The sequence below is a fragment of the Lissotriton helveticus genome, chromosome 2_1 (genome assembly GCF_964261635.1).
Source record: "Lissotriton helveticus chromosome 2_1, aLisHel1.1, whole genome shotgun sequence".
Taxonomy (NCBI): Eukaryota; Metazoa; Chordata; class Amphibia; order Caudata; family Salamandridae; genus Lissotriton; species Lissotriton helveticus.
Window position 1 is genome coordinate 1,954,533,977 of NC_136059.1, and position 13,947 is coordinate 1,954,547,923.

General features: G+C 47.3%; 1 long non-coding RNA gene across 1 annotated transcript in view; it reads right to left on the reverse strand.

Moving 5' to 3' along the window:
* Positions 1-3,541: 3,541 nt before the first annotated feature.
* The window catches only part of LOC144819986 (uncharacterized), an 88,222-nt gene continuing 77,816 nt past the window's right edge, over positions 3,542-13,947 (reverse strand). The window contains exons 2-3 of the long non-coding RNA XR_013607655.1: positions 4,281-4,470; positions 3,542-3,636 (exon numbers count right to left, since the gene is read on the reverse strand). This is a non-coding gene — a long non-coding RNA (uncharacterized LOC144819986). The remainder of the gene's footprint in view (positions 3,637-4,280; positions 4,471-13,947) is intronic.

Below are 13,947 nucleotides of genomic sequence, written 5' to 3' on the forward strand. Positions count from 1 at the left end.
TAGGGGGTTTTATAGAGGGAGTGCGAAGGTAAATTTGCGCGTATCAAATCAATTTGGTATTTGTGAAGTGCTAACTATCACTGCTACGGTCTGATGGTGCTGGGGGCATAAGCTGAGCTGCTGATAGACTCAGGTTAAAGCTGTTGAACTACTGACCCCTACCGGTCTGAAAGTGTGGGGTATGGAAATTCAGTGAGGTATTGCCTAGAGGGAAATGCTGTTAAATTGAGGTTCTGGTTGATTCAGGGATGAAACAGTGAGCCTAAACTGTGTGTGCTATGCTGTGAAGTCATGTGCTCTGGGTGCTGTGCCACACCTGTCCAACTTGTATATGGTGCTTAGGTGGTGTTGTATAGGGAGTGCGAAGGTAAATCAATACAGTATTTGTAAAGCACAAACTACTCACCCCTATAGGTGAGTAGAACCGGGGATCAAAGCGAGAGCTCTGTGCTGCAAAGGGAAATGGTCTGGCCGCTGTGCCACAGCTGTGTGGAGAATACATTTTGGCGAGGGTCCGGGAGTTGCGTTACCTGGCCCTACAATAGCGGGCCTAAGTTGTAAGTTATAGGGTGGCTCTAAAAAGAGCCCTTGTGTTCATTAGTTGGAGCTACATATAAGTGCGGATGCACAGCTTCAAGTTATTCAGAAAAATCGATTTCCCTGATCTGTGAAGTGTACTCCATCACTTCTGTAGATATCCGCCATATCAAAACGTAAGTTGTTGTTGTAGATGGACCCCATTTTGTGGTCTCTGAGGTATGGAGACATAGCTTTGTTGACTTTCTTCCAATATTTTTCAATCTGAGGACAAAATTGTTTGGACCATTTCCACTTCTGTATTCGGCATATATTGGAATATACAAAGACAGTTTGAGGCAAAAGTAACACCAAGTGTCCAAAGGTGTCCTTCATAAGCATTTCCAAACCTACCCCAGTCAATGTGCCTAGGTCGTTTCCACCACAGAGCACAATCACGAGGTCAGGGTGTTGGAGATGCAAACAAGTTTTAACCAAAGGCAACAATTGGTGCCACTTCAATCCTCTCTGTCCAAACCATTTAATGTCCACATTTTGTAAACCGAGGTCTAAGTCAATACGTCTCTTGCACCAGAAAACATAGCTATGTCCTTATGATCCACACTAGCATTTTGAAGGTATGGAAAGATGTCTGTAGCTCATACAGTTCCTTTGTAGAATAATAGATATGTTTAAAGATGGGGAACTAGTTTCTTTTTACATACAAAACGGTTCCTGATTGGGAGAAGGAAAGCATTGTTTTTTAAAAGTAGGGTGCACATTCATTTTGTTGAAAAGCATATTTGTGATTGGTTAAGAAAAAGCAGTTTGAACATGGAGTACATATTATAGGACAAAATTTGATCAACTCAACCTGCTACTTGAATTTGGAACGCAGTGTTCGAAGTTAAGACAATTGTGAACTTTTAACCTGCACGTGCCATTAAATGTTCGAGAAAATGTTGCAAAAAAATATTGTTAGGTTTAAAAAAATTGATGAACTTTTAACCTCCACGTGTTGTAGAATGTTCTAGAAAGTGTGTGTTTTCTCCATGTTCATTTCCATAGGAACCTTTAGACAAGGCAACAGGTTGAACGGGGGAACGGAATTACCCCAAATTTGGCAGGGAGAAGGGTTTTGGTCTAGAAAGCACGCTTTTGTTTATTTGGTGTAAATCCGTTCAGTAGTTTTTGAGAAATATCGAAATTTACAGATGTCGATATTTTGGAATTCTGCCATCTGATTGGCTGAGGCGTTATAGGCACGAGCTTGCTGCTTATTGGCTGCGAGCGGTTGCAACTAGGAAGTGTTGGCCGCCATTTTGTGATTCCATTGAAGTGAGTAAGGGGAAAAAAGGACGAAAAATGTTGGAAAGGAGGGTAGGAGCACTGTAACCTCTGTGGGGGAGTGCGAAGCGAAGAAGTCACTGTTACCGGTCTGAAAGTGCGATTTTGCTCAGAGTGACATGGTGCTGATATAATATGGTGCCACACTCAGGTATGAAACCGAGAGCCTAACCCGTGAGGTCATTGCTGTAAAGTGATGTGGTCTGGTCTTTGTAGCATAAGTGAGTAAGTAGTGTTAGTAGGTGTTTATACCATACAGGGAGTGGTAAGCGAACTACTGACTGGTACCGTGCGTTTATACTATATCGGATGGAGAAAGCGAAGAACTCGCGCCTACCGGTGTGAAGAGTTGGGTATCAAACTGAGCTGATTGGTATAAGTTGATGGGCTCTGGGTGCTGTAGGATACTAGCCGCTGTAGTATAAGTGTGTAAGTAGTGTTAGTATGCATGTATAGTATATAGGGAGTGGGAAGCAAACTACTCACCCCTACCAGTGTCAAGACTCATGGATGAAACCATGAGCTCATTGCTGTAAAGTTTTGTGCTCTGAGTAGTATTCCAATGTAAGTCATAGTAGAACATTAGTATGCAATTCTACTAGAATCTAAGTATGTAATGTTGGAATTTAGGACTGTCATGAGGGGAACCTTGTGGATTTTGTACACCGTGCTGGAGAAGACGTTGCCTTACTGTCTGCTCCTATTGGTGGCTGTTTCAGGTGTCTTATTTCCTGTAATAAATCTATTTATCGGATTGTCGGCTCATTGAACTATGCCATCCGACTTCTGGTAGGATTTTATTTTTAGATTTTGCACTTCCTCTGCTTTTTCACTACATTCTGGTCACTGTACTACATGTGTGTAAGTAGTGTTAGTATGAGTTTATACTAACTAATTCATCATGGTCCTAGGGAGGGTGACCTCTCAGGCGCAGCTCATACAATGTCCCGGGGTGTGCATTTACGGGACATTTGTGTTTGCTATTAGAGGGCGGGTGCATGGCTTCCACCCTGTGATAGCAAATCCTTGCTTGACTTCTTGAAGCGAGGGGAGGAAAACCTTGCATCGTTTTAATAAAGGGGATGCGGATGGTAAAAATGGAGAGAAAAACAAAACAAAAACAAAATAAGCGGGGTCTTACCCGTTCATTTAAATGAGGCTCCTGGTGGGTAATGTTCAGAGGCCAATCCAATTATTATATTGCGGGGTCTCTGTAGGACTGGGGATCTTAATGTCACATGCAAATTAGGCGCGGAAGGGCACAGAGACGTTTTGCAGCCTAGGGGACCACCACCTTCCCGGGTATTGTTTACTAATTGTTCGGGGGGTTCGAGGCCAACTGAAGTCTGGGGATTGCCACACTCTGGGGCTTTACTTAAATATGCAAGTTGTGCCTCGGCAGTCCCTGCAGCCTCGGTGGTCCTAGGCAGTGTCTTATTGGTTCTGTAATCACACGGGCAGTACTCATGGTGTTATAAAGTGATAAACTCATAGAACTCTTGAAGTTGTAGAATTACCCAGACTTCATTTGTGTGATAATCAGTTAGATTATGTTTGGTAGGTGCACTGTAATATTACAAAGGTTTGCCATCATAATCTCCTATAAACAGATGATTTTCACAATAAACTATAGACAAGTGTAGTCAGAAAAAGAAGACTTATACACTCAGTTATTTATTTGAAAAAGAAAGTAACCTTTATTAAAACACAAATAAATAGAAACGTAAGTTTAATAAACGTGGGTTGGACTCCAGTGGAAGCAGCGTAGAAAACCTGCAAGACAAACATGAAACATAAGTATGTGTGCTATGCGGAAGAGGTAAAAAAAAGGTAGTCCGAATGAAAGGACGATAGTTAGAATGGGAGGGAGGGGGAGTGGGTGGAAGGGAGAAGGGGAGGGAGAGTCAAAAGAAGAGAGGGAGGAGGTGACAGAGCGTCGGCCTACTGCACACAGCCCTTAGTGTGTACCCTCCCGTCACCCGTTTGTCTAGGACGCTGGGGTCCGCGAGTAAGAGTGTGGTCCAGCAAGTCCTTAAAATGAAACATATGAGGCCAGAGATTAGGGGCCATATTATCACGGAAGGGCGATAACATTATCGCCACTTTAGCGGCAGGAAACTGCTGCTAAAGCAGCGATAAGGAGCTTGATAATATGCCCTTGTGAATTTCCAGAGAAGCCCAGGTTCACACCCGGGCTTCTCTGGGAATTCATAAGGGCATATTATCAAGCCCATTATCGCCGCTTTAGCGGTAGTTTCCTGTCGCTAAAGCTGCGATAATGTTATCGCCGTTCTTTCATAATATAGTCTTACATTATTAGCTACGGGAAAATCGCTTCCATGCACCTGTGCATCCCAGCTCCTTCCCCAGCACTGTGCTCAATTGTAGGTCCCGCACACTGAGGTTTCACTGCTCACCTGCCACCACCGGTGTGTCCCATGACGTGTTGGTGCATGCTGCGAGTCTGGGGTAGGGTTGTACGGTAGGAGAGCAGGTCTCTAGTCCGGGACGGTGGCTTGATACCACGCTGGAAAGCGTCAGAATGCAAAGGGCGCCATCGCAGGGTGTGCTACCGCTCCGCCCATCTTGAGCCAATCAATTCAGTGTCTGAAAAGGGAGAAATAATTTAATGGTGGAAATGCCTGGAGGTAAATGAAGGTTTATTTCAAGCTTGATAGAAAACAGCAGTTGAGTGCATCCTTTGTTTTTGAAGTACGATCTACCAACTGTTAGTGGTAATCGTAGTTCAAAGAGGAGTTGGAGTGCAAGAGAATCACAAGGTTAAATAATAATACATTATACGAAGGTTCACATAGAAAGGAACAGAGCGCATGGTAGAAGCATAATGTGCGTGTGTAATGCAGTGGCACCAGGCTGTGTGCATGTACACTTAGTAACAAGCTCACTACAGTGCCCTAAAAGCCAACGCCACATGTCTGTAGGGCAGCGCTGCCCACTGGCTCCGGCCTACAGTATGGTCCAGCAGGTCCTTAAAATGAGACCGAGATGTGACTGAATGAGGTCAGATCACATCATTACGCACGGCAACATCGTTTATTCGCACATGCGTACTCAGGCCGATGCACCCCACCCCTCCCGCAGCACCGCGCTCAACAGGTGTCTGTAGGGCAGAGCTGCCCGCTGGCTCAGGCCTACAGTACGGTCCAGCAGTTCTTTAAAATGAGACAGAGATGAGCCTGTATCAGGTCAGAGATCACATCATTACGCACGGCAACATCGCTTGTTTGCACCTGTGCAGCCAAGTTGATGCACCCCACGCCTCCCACCGCACCGCGCTCATTTGGAGGTCCTGTGCACCCAGGCCGCTCTGCTCACCTGCTGTCATTGTAGTGTGAGCAAACACTACGGGCAACAGTGCTCACAATTCAGCTGGATTGATGATTTCAGGATGGTGTACACCTCATGGATCCCTTTCAAAGACGACGGGCAGTAGGGCTCACAATTTAGAACCAGCATTGATTGCCAGGATCGTGTACACCTCATGGATCCCTTTTTTTTATTGTGCATTGTGATATGCGAGGTGGATGCAGTGTGGAAGAAGAGGGACATGCGGCGTCGGGGTTATCCTATTTATACGTACACAAAGTGGGCTGGGCTTGCGTACGCCAGGCCAGCATAGGGGTGTGAATAATTATTCCGGGGACCTTGGCGTTGTTCAGTTCCTGCCTTGCCAGGAAGTGTACTTATGTGTGTTTCTTTTGTAGTTTTGACCTCGCAGATTGTGCAATTTACGTTAGTCTAGCATGTGTCGGAAGGGCAGCAACTATCGCTAATGAGATGGTATTTGAAAAGATTGAATGGCGAACATCACATGTCGTTGTCAAGGTTGTGGATATGTGCAGATATGCATGTCAATGGTGTGCGGTATTATTGAAAGTGTTGCTATCGCGAAGCGTACACATGTGAATGTGCTCGGATGGAGGGAGGATCAGCAGTGAGGCTACGTCATACACAGTGATAACACTCATTACAGTCAAGCAATGCATGTCAAATGTGAATCTGAAAGTCTCACATATAACACACTACTAAATTGGTAAAGCCTGACAACAGAGCGTACAGCAAAAGAAATGTACACATTTCTGTTTACTGTTTGTCACGTGATCTAGGAGGTGCACTCTGCCCATGGCTCCTGATACTTCTTAGAACCACAAACACCCAGGCCGAAAAGGAGCACAATAATGTGCACAAACACACACACCAGGGGCATTGTGTAACACATATTTGTTTTTTAATGTAACGTTTGAGATGCATGGCAATCACACGTGGAAGGCTAATGTACAGACCATGAATATTGATCAAGATGATCGTTGTATGTTGTGTGTAGTATAAGAGATGTGTATACAGGAAAAAAAAATCAAAAAAGCTTTCTAAGCAGAAGAGGTGTCTCTCATCAAACGCTGGAGAGAGAATGAGTAAATGGGTGGGTTTGTCCAACTGTTACAATGGGAAATGTTATGAAGCAATCAAATGTTTTTTTTAAGGTCACATGGCAATCGCGCACCGAGCGCACAAGGAGGCCGCACCTGACTCGATTTTGACAAAATATATTTATCATAATATAAGTTAAGTACAGTTAGAAATATATAAATGTTTAAAATATTTAGATTATCGCTTGCTCTCATATACTGTTCAAAGTTATTTAGGAAGTTATTTATGCAGGAAGAAGCAAGACATGTGCAGAAAGAACTCGAGGTACCTCCAGTAAGCGTGTCAGAGCTGCGTTGTAGAGAGGTATAAAAAGGGGCGTGGCCTCTGAACACCTCTCTGCAACGCACCTCCCTGGTGCATACTGGAGGTACTTGGTGGGATAGTTGGCCCCCAGAGACCATCAGTATTCAAGAGGAATTAATTCCCCAAATTAACATTTGCACAGTGGTGAAGGGAGGGGGGCTGGGCCTGAGGTCACATGTGTGCAAACATGCCCCGTGGCACTTATTAAGTTGGGGAATTAATTACTCTTCAATCCTGAGGGTCCCTGGGGGCCAACTAGCCCACCAAGAACCTCCAGTATGCGCCAGGGAGCTGCATTGCAGAGAAGTGTTCGGAGGCCATGCCCCTTTTTACACCTCTCTGCAACGCAGCTCTGTGGTGCTTACTGGAGGTACGAGGTGGGCTAGTTGGACCTCAGGGACCCTCAGAATGGAAGAGTAATTAATTCCCCAACTTAAAACGCGCCACAGGGTGTGTTTGCACACGTGTCACCTCAGGCCCTGCCTTCTCCCTTCACCACTGTGCAAACGCGCCCCATGGCACGTTTTAAGTTGGGGGATAAAGTCCCCTTGAATCCTGAGGGTTCCCGGGGTCCAACTAGCCCACCAGGTACCACCAGTAAGTGCCACAGAGCTGCGCTGCAGAGAGGTGTAAAAAGGGGCGTGGCTCTGAACACCTCTCTGCAACGCAGCTCCCTGGCGCATACTGGAGGTTCCTAGTGGGCTAGGTGCCCCCCAGGGACCCCCAGTATTCAAGGGGAATTAGTTCTCCATCTTACAACGCGCCATGGGGCACGGTTGCAGAGTGATGCAGGTCTTTTTAAAAAAAAACATTTTTAAAGGGGGCTGTATGGCCCCCCTTCCTTTCCTATTTTATTGGCCCTGTGGACCCCATCCCCCAGGGCATGGCCAGTGTTTTGTTTTTTAAATAATTGGAGGGGGGAGGCGTGACCCCCCTCCTCAGGCCATTTATGGCCCCGGGGACCCCATCCCCCGGGGCCGGCCTTTGCATGGTTTAAAAAATAAAGTATTATTATCCAATCATGGCCCCGGGGTCCCCTGGCTTCTCGTTGGGGGTCATGAGGGGTCCCCATTATCCCACGGTCCCGCTGGCTCCCCATTTCCTGCGCGAGCCGGCATTGCTTTTCCACCCAGGGATCTGCTGACATGCAGCTCCTCGTGTGGAAAAGTAATCTGGTTTGGTTTTTGGAAGAGAGAGCAGGTTCTCTCTTCCAAAAACCAAACCAGAGTCTGCAAGGAAAGGGCGGGAGCTGCAAGGCTCCCGCCCTGTCATTGCAAACAGCAGTATCCCGGGGTGGGCACCATGGGACACTGCAGGAGCCGGCCCTGGGTGATGGCGGCCCCCAGGCCCATCACTGGCTCCAAGAGGGAGGCGGCGCGGCCCCCCTCTCACCTATGGCACAGCCCCGGGGAGGTGGTGTTCCCCGGGGCTTGGGGGTCCGTAACAGACCCCTGACATTGTATATTAGCGCTCCGGGGAGGTGGCGGTCCCCAGGGCATGTGGGGGACTCGAGCCCCCCCACACAGGTACATTTGTTTTTTTAAAAAGAAGCCCCCCAAACTATAAAAAAACAAGCTCCGGGGGTTGTCGTTCCCCGGGGCTGCGGGGGGCCATGTGCCCCCCGCAAATATTTATACAAAGCCCTGGGGGGGTGGCAGTCCCTGGGGAAGTGTGGGGGGGATTGGGGTCCCCCACACATGCTTTTCACTGCCCCCGGGACCTGTCCCACTGGGGGGACTTAAATTAAAAGAAGCGCGGGAGTCCCCGCTTCATTTATTAAAAATTGCTTTGGGCAGATTCGCGCCCCCAGCGCGAATTCAGACGATTTTTTGTTTACAAAAATTCTTTTTTGGGCCCTGGGGGTCCTTGTGGGACCCCCTGAGCAGGCCTAGGGGGTCAGGGTGTTTCTACCCTGCCCCCTTTTCTAATTTTGCGCGTTTGTTTTACTGTTGACAGCTAATTAGAATGCAGCTCGTGATCGGGAGTGTGCGCGGATCCTCCGTGCCTCTATATATCGATTTTTTATTTTTATCAAAACTTTTTATTAATCAGCACCAGCATATCAATCACATTACAGAGGAGTAATAAGAGAATCACAAGTTGGCAATAGGGTACATCAATTAGTGCAAAAAGGTCATTCCGAATGTCTAGGGCAAGGGGTGGCCCTCTTCAATGGGGGAGAAAGGTGGCTGACATATATCTCCACGATATGAATTCCACATGCCCAACACACGCGCCCACTTCTTAGGGCAGCCACGGGCTACATATACAGTTTTTTCTCTAAACATCGACCAGTCTAGGTCTTTCTTCCAGTTGACCACCTCCGGAGGCCGAGATGCCCCCCACCTCTGAGCAATGTTTCTTTTGGCAAGCATAAGCCCCAAAGTGGCCCATTGTAGCAGGCAGTCATTTAAATCATTCTGGTCCCAGATATTCAATAAACATCTAAGAGCGTTCAGGCTGAGTTGGTTTTGGGAATAACAGAGCAATGAGTTTAGGGAGAGAAAAATCCCCAGATATTTAAAGCCATTGGAACATAGCTGTATTGTGCATCCCCTCGGTGGGACGGGTGGCTTTCCAGCCAAAACAAACCACAAAGATTTGCCCCAATTGATAGAGTACCCATAGAACCTGCCAAAGATGGCAAGAATATCTAAAACCACAATCAAGGACCGTCTCGGAGAAGTCAAGTAAAGCAGGATATCATCTGCGTAGAGAGAGATGCGGTCTTCCCAATATGGGGACCAGCGCATGCCCCGGATCATCGGATCCTTGCGTATCCACGCCGCCAATGGTTCCAAGGATAGGGCAAATAGGAGGGGGGACAATGAGCACCCTTGCCGTGTCCCCCGGCCCAGCTCAAAGGTGGCGGATATTTTGTTGTTGACCACTACTTAGCAGGTTAGCATATAGGAGCTGTACCCATCGAATGAAGTTTGGGCCAAACCCGAACTTCTCCAGCACTGCCCAGAGATACGGCCATTCAATTGTATCAAAGGCCATAGTGGCGTCTAGGGAGACTATTACAGCTGGTTCTAGGATGAAAGCCGCTCTGCCCAGTACCCCATGTACCCTTCGCAGGTTAAGTGCAGTATTGCGATGCGGAATAAACCCCGATTGGTCTGAATGGACTAGATTCTCAATAACTGTAATCAGACGGTCGACCAATAATTTGGCCAAAATATTGGGTTCCACATTGAGGAGGGAGATCAGTCTGTATGAACCACAATCAGAGTTAGGTTTCCCTTCCTTGTGAATGTTGATAATGGTGGCCGTGCTCTGATCCACTGGTTGGAACCCTTTTTTCCTGGAGTCCTCATACATACCCCTAAGATAAGGGGCCAGCTTGTCCGGTTTAAGTTTGTATAATTCAATCAGGAACCCATTAGGGCCAGTGGCCTTACCCGATCGGATGAACCTTATTGCTTTTGCTATTTCATCATTGGACAAGTCACTGTCCAAAAAGTCGCGGTCTTCAGCCAGGAGTTTGGGCAAGGCAATGTCTACGATTGCCTGCAGGTCTGTAATAAGCCCGCCCCCTGCCCTGGCTCTAGATGGCTAGCCCATTCCTTCTTATCCAGTCATGCCAGTAATTTTTCCGGCCTTGTCACCCATTTCATATATCTGCCCTTGCACAGCTTTTCCCAAGGCATTTGCCTGGTCAGTAGCTAGTGCTCTGTATTCTTGCTGTCGGAGTTTTAAATAGTGGAGTTTGTCCGGTGTGACCTCAGATTCCAGGTCAGCTTCTAGCTGGCTAAGTTCAGCCTCAATGGTCACCATCTCTCTATAACGGTCTTTCTTTTTACCAGAAATCAGGGAGAGGGCTTGACCCCGGATCATCATTTCCTTCATTATCCATAAAGTAGTTATCGATTGCAGTGAGGAGTGTTTTACGAATCTTTGGGTCTCTAGAGTACCATGGGTTGATGGGGGCCACCCGTCCCACTTGCTTATAGTTAAGGACCATGTGGAGCCAGACTGGTGAGTGGTCAGAGATACCCCTAGCTAGATGCCTGATCTCATGGATATGGGCAGCCTGAGATGCGGGGACCAAAACAAATCTATATGCGAGAGGCTTCCATGTGCCCCAGTGTGGCTGATGTGTTGCATCGTGTTTCAATGATAAGTCTGCCATCCATCTACCAGCCCCAAGGTCTCAAGAAATTCAGGAAGCCAACATGCGGCAGGGCTAAGAACTCGGGGAGGATGCCGATCCAACTCACCCGAAACTACTGAGTTGAGGTCTCCTCCCAATTTCAATTCAATTCAATTCAATTTGTTCTTTATTTCGACTGATCCAGCCATAAAAGATGCATATAAAACATACAGCATAACATACAACACATATATTGCATACTACAATTTAAAATATGTCCATATATACAAAGTGTTAAAACCATTTTCAGTACAGAATAAGTATACATATGTACACAAGGATAAATTTGTCACCATTTGCATTTGATAACGAGGGACAAAGTCATACACCATTTTGGTTAGAGAAGTATGTGCATAATTTGACTACTCATAATGGTTGACCAACCTTCCTTCTAGAAAAATAAACTGAGAGGAGAAATCTACTAATGCTAAATACAACAGTTTGTAGGGTATTAGTCTTTGCAATCCTATAGGCCTGGGAACATGTTCTTATTCCTAGGGTGTTACACAGAGGTTTAACCCATTTTTTCCTTGCTTTATCGTACGCTGGACAGAAAAAAAGAATGTGTCTCTCGTCTTCCATATAAGAGCCTGGGCACATTGCGCACTTCCCCTGTGTAGGGTCAACCCCATCCCCGTTTCTCTCAGACCCAATTTCAACAAACTCTCCGGGATAGTGAGTAATGGTCCCTAGATCTCTGATGGTGGTGATCTGAAGGCCAGGAGGCACATAAACTGATAGTAGTATGATGTGGTGACCCTCCCAGGTGCTCGAGTCCCGTACATACCATCCCAGATTGTCTATCCAGGTTGACTGCACCGCTAGGGGAAGGGATTTCCTCACCATAATACCCACCCCCCTCGAACTGGAGGTGAATCCTGCATGAGCCAACATTGTGTAGCCCCCTCTATGTAGGGCTTTGCATGCATTACCAATGAGAAGGGTTTCTTGAAGTAAAACAACATTTGGGGCCTGGCGCTTTACATACTAAAGAACGACACTACGCTTGATCTTGTCCACCAGCCCATTGACATTCCAACTTAGCACATTAATCCCTACATCTGCCTGTTTCACCATATCTGGTTCGGAGATATCTCTGCTCTCATCACGGGAGCAGCAACACGTATATTCACCTCCTCCGCAGGAATAACAATAGATGTTGCTGGTACATTGAATTTAACCAAAACCAAACAAAACACCCCAACCCAACAACCCCCATCCCTGCTTCCCTGCACTCTGGGCCTGAAACTGCCCATTGAAAACTTGCAGTGCCTGTCGCCCTGGGAAAACTAAAAGTAGAGGAAAAAGGGGAGGGAAAAATAGAGCGCTCAGCCTCCCTATCCCCAACAGTCAGATATACCACCTCATCAAACCAGATGTGTCAGGTCTAAAAGGGGGACCACAGTAATTAAGTATCACAAACAGGATTTCCTACCCAAACCCCCCCCTCTTACTCCGCCACCCCGCGCCCAACATACTCAACCCGGGACCCAATGTCACTGCGGAACTCTCCTTAGGCTGGGTAAACGTCTTCACTCTCCCTTCCGGCATGATCACCAAGGCTTCTTCCTCCCAGTTACTCAATCCAGTCCGCCACTACCTCTGGGCGGTCAAAAAACCAGGCTTTCCCGTCCGCCTCAACCCGGAGGCGTGCTGGGAAAATCATCGCATACTTCAGACCTTTATCTCGAAGCATTCGTTTCACAGAGAGGAAGGACCTCCTTTGTTTTTGCACCCTCTGCGTGAAGTCTGAGAAAAAGGTTATGTCCGCATTTTCAAAACGGAGCGGGCCCGGCCCTGGAGCTCTGGAGAATGACGTCACTGTCTCGAAAGTTCAGAACCTTGCAAGGATCGGCCGCGGGGGAGCGACCGGTCTGGGGTGGCCGCCCGGGACTCTAAGTCCCCGCTCAATGACAAAGAACTTATTGGGACCTTTGGGATGAAGATGTTTCAGGATGAGGTCCTCAATAAACAAGTCAGGGGACTGACCTTCTTCTTTTTCCGGAACACCCAGGATGCGGAGGTTATTACGTCCCAGGCGGCCTTCATAATCGTCAAGCTTTAGGTCTGTGAGTTTACGGGAGTCCTGAAGTTCACAAACCTCTCCATGGAGCTGGGCGACATCTCTGACCAAACTCGCAGTGGTGATCTCCACCTGCTTGACCTTTTCGTTTAGTTTCCTTAAGTCCACCCTCTATAACTTCACCTCTGAGGCGGAAGCCGGAGGAAATACACGCAAATTGTTTTAATCTGTTATCTTTTGTTTCACATATTTTAAAACTTTGTTTCCTGCCCTGAGCTCTGTGCTGGGCTGCCTGCCACTAAAGCATTCCACTTTCAGCAGATTTTAGCGCTGTTTTGTGGTGTTTGTTGACTTCTGCCGCCATCGCCAGCCGCGAGGCCACACCCACCTGATAGGCCACGCCCACCTTTCCTCTCCCCTAAAATGTGTTTCCCACGCAAGCGCAGCGGACGAGCGCAGCGGGAGCGCCGTTTGCGCGCCGAAGGCGCGCCTAAGGCAAGCCCGTCTGCGCCCGTCATCGCCAGACCATCGCCTATTGCCAGTCCCCCTGCTCAACCTGCATCATCTAAACTCCAGTACGATAGAAAATCCCTCCTTGCACTTAAACCAGACTCAAGATGCAACAAACTTGAAGGCTGCCTAGGACAAACAGGTCTGTACTGTAAGTCATGTTGTTTTCAGACACCCTTACCCGGGCTATTTAGCCACAATACCACTGCTTATAAGCAACACTCTCTTTCCATTCTCCAACTTAATGTCAGATCTCTTGTGAAACACCACGCCGAGGTGTTCACTCTCATAACAGAGGAACATCCTGACATTATGTTTATCTGTGAAACCTGGCTCCACGATGACCAAAACAGCATCCTAAATCTCTCGCTGCCCGAGGGTTTCTCCATAAAAACCATTAATAGAGATTCCAGGGGGGGGGGGATAGCTGTTGTCTACAAATCGTCTTACAACTGCACTTTTGAAAAGGAAGCCATTTGGGGCTGTGAAAGTGCAAGATTTAAAATCTCCACCAATCCCCAGTTCACCCTCTCCGGATTATACATCTACCGGCCCCCTGGCCCCACTGCCAGGTTCATTGAGGAACTCCTAGATGTCGCTCACACTTTAGTGATATCCTCTCCCAATTTTACCATCCTGGGAG